The 9,412-nt window shown below is 41.9% G+C and overlaps 1 long non-coding RNA gene across 1 annotated transcript; it reads right to left on the bottom strand.

Moving 5' to 3' along the window:
- Window positions 1-5,341: 5,341 nt before the first annotated feature.
- Window positions 5,342-8,932, bottom strand: LOC111269900 (uncharacterized). Its single transcript, XR_002685990.2, has 2 exons — window positions 7,322-8,932; window positions 5,342-6,053 (listed from the first exon to the last, which is right to left on the bottom strand). It is a non-coding gene; the product is annotated as an uncharacterized LOC111269900 (long non-coding RNA).
- Between the last annotated feature and the right edge of the window lie 480 nt (window positions 8,933-9,412).

The raw sequence follows: 9,412 nt of genomic DNA, 5'->3' as shown, positions 1-9,412 counted from the left end.
CAAATCTAAAGTTGGATAAGCCCCATAGCAAACCTGTTAAAACAGGCCGATGAAATGGTTGCAGGCAAGTGCACAGGACACAGTCGTCAGTGTATATTTATTGTCATTTATGTTAGGTTGGGTGAAACATCAACAAATCAGATCAATCTGATGCATATATATATATATATATATATATATATATAGTGCTCTAATTCAATTAGGTTTTAACCAAGCACCATTGCCATTTTCGCTGATTCTTACGTACGTTTCGCCGTCACGATATACTTCACACAATTAACATGTCTTCCAGTTATGAAAACACTTTACAAGAAAAATTAATTTCCGTTTCCTTGATTTATTTTAGGGATAAAAACTTGTTCGAAAGCATTTAAAACGCTCGCAGCGCTTGCTATGGCTGGCTACCACTCATGCATGTAGTAGCAGCAGCAGCAGCATCAATCTGTATAAAGACTGCTTGCTGCATTCTGATCTCAGGCTGATTCATGCTTCGTCTCCCTAGAGTCCTTGAAGAAAATGACGCTGGCCAAACAGGGCCTACTGAGCGTCAGCAACTACGTTTCATTCCATCTGATTCCCTCCTGGACGCATTCCAAGTATCAGCCTAGTTCTGAGTCCTTCTTGAATTATTCAAAGTGAATCCTGAATCTTGGGAGGCCTTAACACAACTCGGGCCTGCTCATGGTTAAGTAATTCTTTTCACTCTCATTCTTGCAACTGTTATCTCATTCCCATCGGTTGCGAAAATAGATGCCCATCGGCAGTTACTAAAATGGAAACCGGGACTGTGCCTCTTTGTTGCTTCTTTGTTCGTCCTTTGATACTACCACCGAGTGTGCACGTATTTTCTTTACGATGCACTTGCTGATGGCGGGGAACCAAGCACATCGAAATGGGGCGTGCCTAGCCAAAGGATCGGTGGGCTTTGTCGGCAGATCTGGACTTGCTTTGGCTTAAAAACCTTGCTAGATAGCACCAGATTTTCTGGCCCACTTCAGTGCTAGACTATATAAGGCAGTGTGTACTGTACTACGTATATAAGCATTGATTGTCACTCGCAGAGAGAAATTCGATTGCTGAAGTCGCGCAACGCTGGACAACGGGAAACCTAGTTAAGTCGTTTCGCTAATACCGTATCCTCAAAGCTTTACTTAATCGGATCTCAATGTGGGCGGTGGGCGAAAGGTATCGCAGCGTACAACAACAGATGACTAAGTACCACAAATACACCGGTTGCCTTACGGAGACTGCGCTGTGGGTTGAGAACAGCGGAATCTCAGAAGCTCACTGAATCGAGTTGTGATTTGATCGCTGTGAAAAGAAAAACTAATTTTTCATGGGCTTCGTATCTATTTGGATGAAAAATGTTCCTAGAAAATGCTGATGCATTTGCAGCTGGTTAGAAATTTGGGACATTAAAACGGCTCCAATCTATGTGCTGCTAAAGATTCATCGTGGACGTTCACAATAGTTATTTTGTTCAGACCGAATCTGAATAAAAAATATCCGGAAAATATACTCACTTCATTAGTGAAGTGCATGGTAATTGGAAGAGCTTTGTTGAGCAATACATCTTAGTCTACAGTTTACTTACAATCCATAGTCGGCATAACTAATTATTTGAAATTAGCCGTAAGAAATAAAGTTACGGTTTAGTTAGAAAATCCTTTCGTCACAGTTGTCATCTGAGATTTAAATCAGATCAGCGAAGTTCAATGTAGATTTTTCTTATCTGTTGAACTAATTTCGTATGGTGGGTCATAAATAATAATATAGTAATAATTATTAGTTTGCCCTCGTCCCATCAACTGCAGCAGTTCCAAGACTTCGTTGACCCGATTAGGTACAAATTTATATACCGATGTGCTCACATACCATGCATCGGACTGGGTGGTGAAGCTTCATTGGCTCCTTATATAAAGGTCATATATACAGGCCATACAGGATCAGCTGTGCTAACCAGCATCTTAGACCTCTACCGACTTTGTGACCTGCTGACCGGCAGAATGCCATAAGCGAGGGCGGACCGTTCTACATCTGGGTGAGAGATAAACGAATGTTGCATGATAAATTGTGGAATAACAGAATTTCCGCTCTGGGAGAAGTACAAAGAGCAGCAGTAGCAGCCACCACAACGATAACAGCGACGATAATGGCATTGACAACAATAATGTAAACAACCTACACAGAGATATCAACAACAGCTTCAACCTCAGCCTCAGCGGGATACTGATATCGGTATTTAAGGCCAAACGCGTTTTGCCGATACAAATGCGGCCCTACTGATGCCGCAGCAGTCAGCGTTCGTGAGCGTAAGGCAAGGTTTGGGAGGGAAAGACTGTATCAATGGCGCGCTATAAAAAAGGTCTTTTCTGCATATACGCATTGCGATTTTTTAGCGGGCGCCCGCCGCGACACGCTGTCAGCTGGTAAAAATGCGTCAAAAAAATAATAGCAGCGAGCGCTTTCTACGTTTCACATATAACTATTTCTCTGTCTATGTATTTGTATATGATTTACTATTGATTGCTAAAGGTAGAGGTTAACAGACAAAACGATATCCATGTGTCAAGTAGCAAGTAATTTAACTTAAGCCCTTAAAGACCTATATTTTTTCTACTGTACTGCTACTATCGTTTGCCTTTTTCTCAAGAATTCTTCTCTGAACCTCATCATTAGGCTGCATTTTAGATCGTATGTTAGCTTGCTTCTTGGAATGCTTACCTTGAAAACAGTTGCCAACACTATTCGAGCTGTTCGTTCCAAAGCAATTGCTAAGCTTGGTTATATCAAAATAAAACAGCATTTGAATTTCTTCTCTAAAAAAGTGCCCCGTAAAAAAGCTCAATGAACAGCCAATAGTACATGTCTATTAATTGCATGTAATAATGTCTCTTTGTTATAGCCATTTTAATTCTTTCATTCAACGAGCTTACTTGGCAAAGATCAACACATACATACACAAGCAAAATTTTTTTATTTGATGTTTGCTCACACAATGGTAGAACGACGTCCTGTCAACGAGGTATAAATGTTGAACGTGCCCGACCGTTGTACTGACAGCATAGAGCAGAACGAAGCGATTTCACCCAGCTACGGTCAGCCTCGCCATTTAAACTAAATCAACTTAGCCCCTCGGGAGCAACTAGCGGCCGCAGGTAACGTCACTGGATTGAGAAATTCACTTATTAAGTAAGGAAATGCGCTTTAGCAGCATGGTAGGCACACCCAGAGGCCCACATATCACAGCTTCTCTATTCGACTAGTTCTTGGAGCAGAAATTTATAAACATTCGTCCCGTTCGGTCTGGCGGCATGGAACAGAGATAGATACATTTAACGAGTTTACACGAACAACGATTTAAAACAAACCAGACTTCATAATGGTAAGTCGCCATAAGGGGTGGCTAATAACAAAGCTTCGCGAAATAGATTTCCATGTATTTATAAAGGATACGAAGCCGTTCGACAACAGAGTGGTCATCATTCTGAAATGAAACGGAGCACGGAAACTATCGCGGGCCTACGCGATCTGACAGCTGAATCATTCAGCGAACCTGATTTACAACTTAGACCAGTACCAACAGAAGCATCGCTTCAAACCTTTCCCGCCTCGCTATGTGGTTTATCTCTGCATGACGCGCTATGACTATGGCCACCGGCAGATGCTTGCAGACCACAGCCGCACTCTGGTAGACCGGACATCGGCGTCCGATCACCAGGCGATGGGTATACCCCCCTGGGGGGAGGGGGGGGTGGTTCAAGTTACCACACGATAGGATCCACCTAGAACGTACGTATGTGAACAGCAGACAAACCAGATTAAATAACTACTGATCATATGGGAGGCCACTGATTGGGTCTCCCATATTTAGGGCCAGATACGTTGTGATCAATTTGTATCATACCATACCAATGAAGAACGCGTAGGCCGTATATTCACCCGGGGATGTGGTTAAGCCGTGTACTTCGGATTCCCTTGGCAATAATGTGTTATTTACTGATTTTAGCTCCACGGTAAATCAGGTGGAAAATACACTATGGATATATTTGGATAAATTTTCTAAAAAAGAAAAAATACGCTACTTTTTAGTGAAAATATGATCTATACTCACGCGGCACACTATTCTTTTACTGGAAACCTGTTTTTGAAGCATGAGGGAATAGATTTGTTATTGTATTCGTAGCCTCACGGAACATAGACAAGGAAAAGAGAAGTTCAATTTCTTGTAAATATAGCCACTTTCTTCTCCTGTAATTCGCTTGCTTTGAAGTTAAGTGGACACTGGTGCTGCTTCACTCGTGTTTTCTATAGTACCGGCGGAGCGTACATTTTGAATGTAACAGCATGTGGAGATATCCACTCACGTGCTTGGCCTTCTGCTCACACTATTTGTTCCTATTTCTGCGCTCTCCCTTGTTGATCTTGCCGCGGTTGCCTGCCAGTTCTGCTGCGGCAGCCAATCATAGAAACCAGGCTCCACGCGGTAGGCGCTTCGATACAGAGTCGTAAGTCGAGAGAACACGCGAGACGCAGCGAATGACCATGGCTAAATTTTCAATCTTTCCAGCTCTTAACGCTTTGGAAAAAATCCATTCATACCCCACAAACCGCGTTTCTATTGCTGTCGTCATTACAAGTATCATTTACGTGGCTACGCAGACGCCAACGCGGTGCGATCATAGAAAACTTGTGTTGGTTATTACTTCTAAACTCGCTTTCACCTCGATTAATAGCGGCAATGATGCCAACCAGTTTAAAGCAGTCTTCTCTGGACGTTTCCCCAAGAAAATTAAATTGATAGAAAACAATATAATCTTAGTGATATCGATGATTTGTCACTTCGTCCTAAACCGTATGCATTATTGCAGTCCAAGATAAACAGTCAGGACGTACAGCACTTTCTGTACATTCTGCCTTTTTCGTTCATCTTCTACATCGCTTGACCACCAAACTACGCTGTAGTTAAGCATCAGTTAAATCAAAAAACTGATAAACCCACATTAGGTCCAATCACCTCGTAGTAAGCATCAATTAAATCAAAAACTGGTATAAACCCGCATTACTTATAGGTCAAATTATCTCGTTAAAAAAAAAAATGAGTGCCCTTTGCTCATGTACAGTCTTCGCTACGGTTAAAGTCACACAAGCGAGTAGCGCCTGCCAATTTATCACCAGATCGCAAAACACTTCATCAGCACGACCTAGTATTCCTAGTAGTAATATAGCGCCACGACCTATTCCTACCTTCGTGGTATCCCATTTGAACATCGATACTTATCCTACGACGGAAAAAAGCCAGCAAGCGGAGATTGAATTGGAAAAATACAATGATAACGCATTGTGTTGTTAAGTTTTGTCTTCGGCTGACCGCGTTGGCGTGCCGCACGTTGAAGACGGCATGTAATTTCATCTACTTCTGCCACTGCTTTTCCTCCTAGAATTAGGTCCCTCTTTACTGTGTCCTTTTATGCCACCTTATTTTTCTCCTATCCATCTTTTCCCCCGCATCAATAGAAGGCAGTACATCTTTTCCCGTGTATTACTGCTACTAGTATTACTGTGCTGTTTTTTTGGCTTCGTGTGACATTCGTTAGGGCTTCACTTGGCCTTTCGCCCCGTTTTCGTCAGTTACTGTAAGAACTCGTCCGTATTTCTGGACCACAATTGCTCCCCACTCTTCTCTAGTTTAAAATCGATTGTCGTTGTCTCATTTTCATTTCCGTTTCGGTAGTATTCTTTCCATATGCTCTACATTATGCTATAACTTGCACGTCCTCAGCTTGCGGGTTGAAGTCCTTGAATTCGTAAAAACTACACGTTTCTAACAGAAGCATTGGAACAGGGACGTTGCTAGTGCAGTAGCGTAGTAGTGGTAAAATACATCGTACTCATCTAGAAAACGATGCCGACCCCAGTGTCCACGTACAGCTCCAACGTTCACGGCAACCACTCGTTTACTTCCTATTTTTCGACCTACGATCAGATATGCATTCAGAAGACCTGCGCTTGGTTATCCTAGATGCGCCTCCTTTTATCTCATCGTTTACAACCTACAAAAAAAAAAGCACTCGTTGACAAGTGATATTTCAGAATTACAAAATCAAAATGGTCATATCGATCCACCATCCTAACTAAATTATAGTGAGTTAGCCGACATTGCACTGCTCTATTTCGATATTGATATATTATACACTGCCCTTTTAGCCAGTTTCAGTGGTTCTGCAGTTTAATTGGCCGACGAACCAATCCTGACCAATGTATAGCTCCTTTCCTCTTCCTTTTATTATGCCTATTTCCATTAGCCTACTACACCTGGAGCGATCCACCTCGTACATGGTCAGACCAAACATGATATAATCAATACAATGCAATGATATAGCTCTATAGTGCAGTTCCGTGTTTATGAAACGCGGGCAGGCCTCACCGACAGCTGGTATACATACAGCCGACTCCCGTTCTTTAGGACTACTTTTCTTGCCTCGAAATATTGGCATTTGTACTAACAGGGGCACTTCTCTATGAGCTATACCATTCGAAGTAAAACCTACGTATCAACGTGCCTAGAAAAAAATCTCTTCGTCGCTTTTGTACACTACTTCCCCTTCTATCCATTGTTCTTGTTTTGTACACTACTTCCCCTTCTATCCATTGTTCTTGAAGTTCTTCAAGGAACTTAAGGGAAGTATGGCTGGTTTGAATGCACCTAATCGAATCAATTGCTCACGCCACCGACAATTTAGCAATCCTACCCGTTTGAATAAGACCATATACTGGATGCTTTGACCTGTCATTGCCACGAAAGGACACACCTACGACTCAATCAATACGAAATTGAGATCACGACTAATCTATAGAACGGCTGCCGAATTGCTCATTCAGTTAAAAAACACAGCTAGATGTGGCCCGACACGAACAGGTATGACCGTGTCGCAAATTTCCCAAAGCAAAATCAGCCACTAAGTACGCCGTCCGCAATAAATCTGGAAGCGAATAGTGTTTAACGGTAGCAAAACACAGACACGTGAAGACACTGCACGTCTTCCTAATAGTTCGTATCTAGCTAACTCTCCCGAATACCAAACATGTCCTCAATTATATTACGTCCTGTGCGTAGGAACGAAATGTGTCGAGTAATTTACTAGTTTCAAATCAGAGTTTAGTAGCGCGCGCGCGCTTATTGTGTCTATACTTCTACGTCTGGAGTTATACGTCCGCATTCCATCGGAGAGTTAGTTCCCATAACTGATTAGAATCTGGACCATAACGTGTCGCTGAGGTTAGCAATACGTTACCCTCGAATCCCTCACGAGAACGTTACCTGGGTATATGAAGCTTCGCTGGCGTCATCATCGGGCACCTGGTCAGTAACTCGAGTCGTATCTTTCGTAGAAACAATAGTGATCTTCACTTTACTTTTTCCCACCTCGGACATTTTTCGGCGAAGATCTTGTGTACCTAATAAAGGCTGATTTGCAGTTCCGGCTTGAGGACAAGTTTGCACGGTTGTCGAGCACCAATTTTTCTTATAAATACGTTCGATATATTTCAACGTTCTTACAGTGGCGATTACTCACTTATATGGCGCTTCGTTTCCCACCTACTATCGCTGCCGCGATCTCAATTACTATCGACCTGAGCTCTGAGCGTTGTTTTAAAGACCATACGTAAATCTCAAGCAATCTCCGCATGCGGTCAACTAAATTCATCCACCTCCGAAACAGCGGAACGTAAAACGAGCACTGAATTGCGAGGTACGTGAACTGCGTGTATGTATACATTATGGTAGTTCTGAGTTAAATTAATCGATGATTTCTTTTTTTTTTTTCATTGTTTTTTGGATGAACTGTACCGAATAAACAATTGTTATTCCGCACCACGCAGTTTCATTGGAGACGTTTGTACTGTTCCACGTATCGTTTTCGAAGCGCAAGTTTCCCTTATTAGGTAGATTTCGATTACGTCAGTGTAAATAGATAAGTACCATTGGCAATCCAAATGAGTAGTTATCATTGCAAAGAATATTTCCTTGACAATTGAGCTAGAAGTACGGTCAATCATAGTCATCCGCTTCCCGTGTGGGCTAAGTTACACTGGTGGAGCAGGTACTGTTTCGTAGCGCCGTTTTCGCCATTAACCATTTACCAGCGTGTCGTTGTCAACTTGGCAGCACAATTGAGTATGAACATAGCTCTCTGTATCACATCTCTAAGAACTTTCGCTTCCCTTACTCGTTGTGCAAACCCGTGAGTCGATCAAACAAATCGTGATCAATGGCCTCTTACGCGAGCGGAACTCTAGAAGAACGTCACGTAGGTGTCGATTCTCTCTCGAGTTATTACGTGCTCCTTTTTGGGCTTAAGGGATTTGACGTCGGGTTAACTTTTCTTCTAAACAATCGTTACGCGTTCTACATGGAAACTTACCGTGCATACCTGTCTGTGCTATATACCCTCGAGTGAGCTCAAACTGCTCGAGCTTACTAGACGGTAAGAACAATTTCCAATTATTTACCTTGCCTCACGGAAGGGGGCTGAATAGCGGCTGAATAAACGCTTTCATTCGCAGAGAAAGGACAGCCGAAACAGGCCAGCACACTGAAAACAATGAACACGTGATCCTACAAATAAAAATTTTGCTTTTCGAAAATTAGCTTCCTCAAAGCAACAGCCCACTTCCGCTTTCAAAATATAGACTTCCCATGTAACTATTTACACAGTCGTTCAGTTAAGTACAGCCACCTGTCACTTATGACGATGCCGTATATATATATATATACATATATATGCGCGAGCTGTCATTACAGAAGAACTACAAAAAATTGTCGTATGCTCAGAAACAGTAAACAGATGAGTACCTCATAAAACCTGTAAGCAAGTAGAGATTGACAAAAGGACTAAGAATTTTAATGGGAAATGAAAGAGCAATTCTGGTGGTGGAATGTAAGTCTTGCTAGACATTCTACGACAAAAAACGTTTCGAAGATGTGCGACTAGTCATTGGACTTAGGTTGAAATTGGGTCAGCGGCCCAAACCTTTCACTTTGCATTTAATTCCTCTATTGTAATATGAGTACGATAAGTAAGAGGTTCCTTCACATACATATTGTCGCATGGCACAATTCTTTACCGCCTACAAGCATACAATACATTTCGAAATCCTCTTTGCATTTCGCGCTGGTTTGGTCTGGTTATATATGTTACCAACGCATACTCGTCTTTAATCGAGCTTCTGGATTTATCGAAGTTCCCTATTGTTAGTCTGGGAACGATATCAGGTTTAATTTCTGATAACGTAATTGTTCTCGTTTTTATTATTACTATTGTTATTATTATTAGTGATCCTCACAGGCAACTAGATTCTCCACACAATACCTTATTTTATTTTTCTTTTATTTATTCACATATTTTTA

This window comes from Varroa jacobsoni, unplaced genomic scaffold (assembly GCF_002532875.2).
Source record: "Varroa jacobsoni isolate VJ856 unplaced genomic scaffold, vjacob_1.0 scaffold_1423, whole genome shotgun sequence".
NCBI classification, from domain to species: domain Eukaryota; kingdom Metazoa; phylum Arthropoda; class Arachnida; order Mesostigmata; family Varroidae; genus Varroa; species Varroa jacobsoni.
This window is presented reverse-complemented; position numbering and strand designations above follow the sequence as displayed.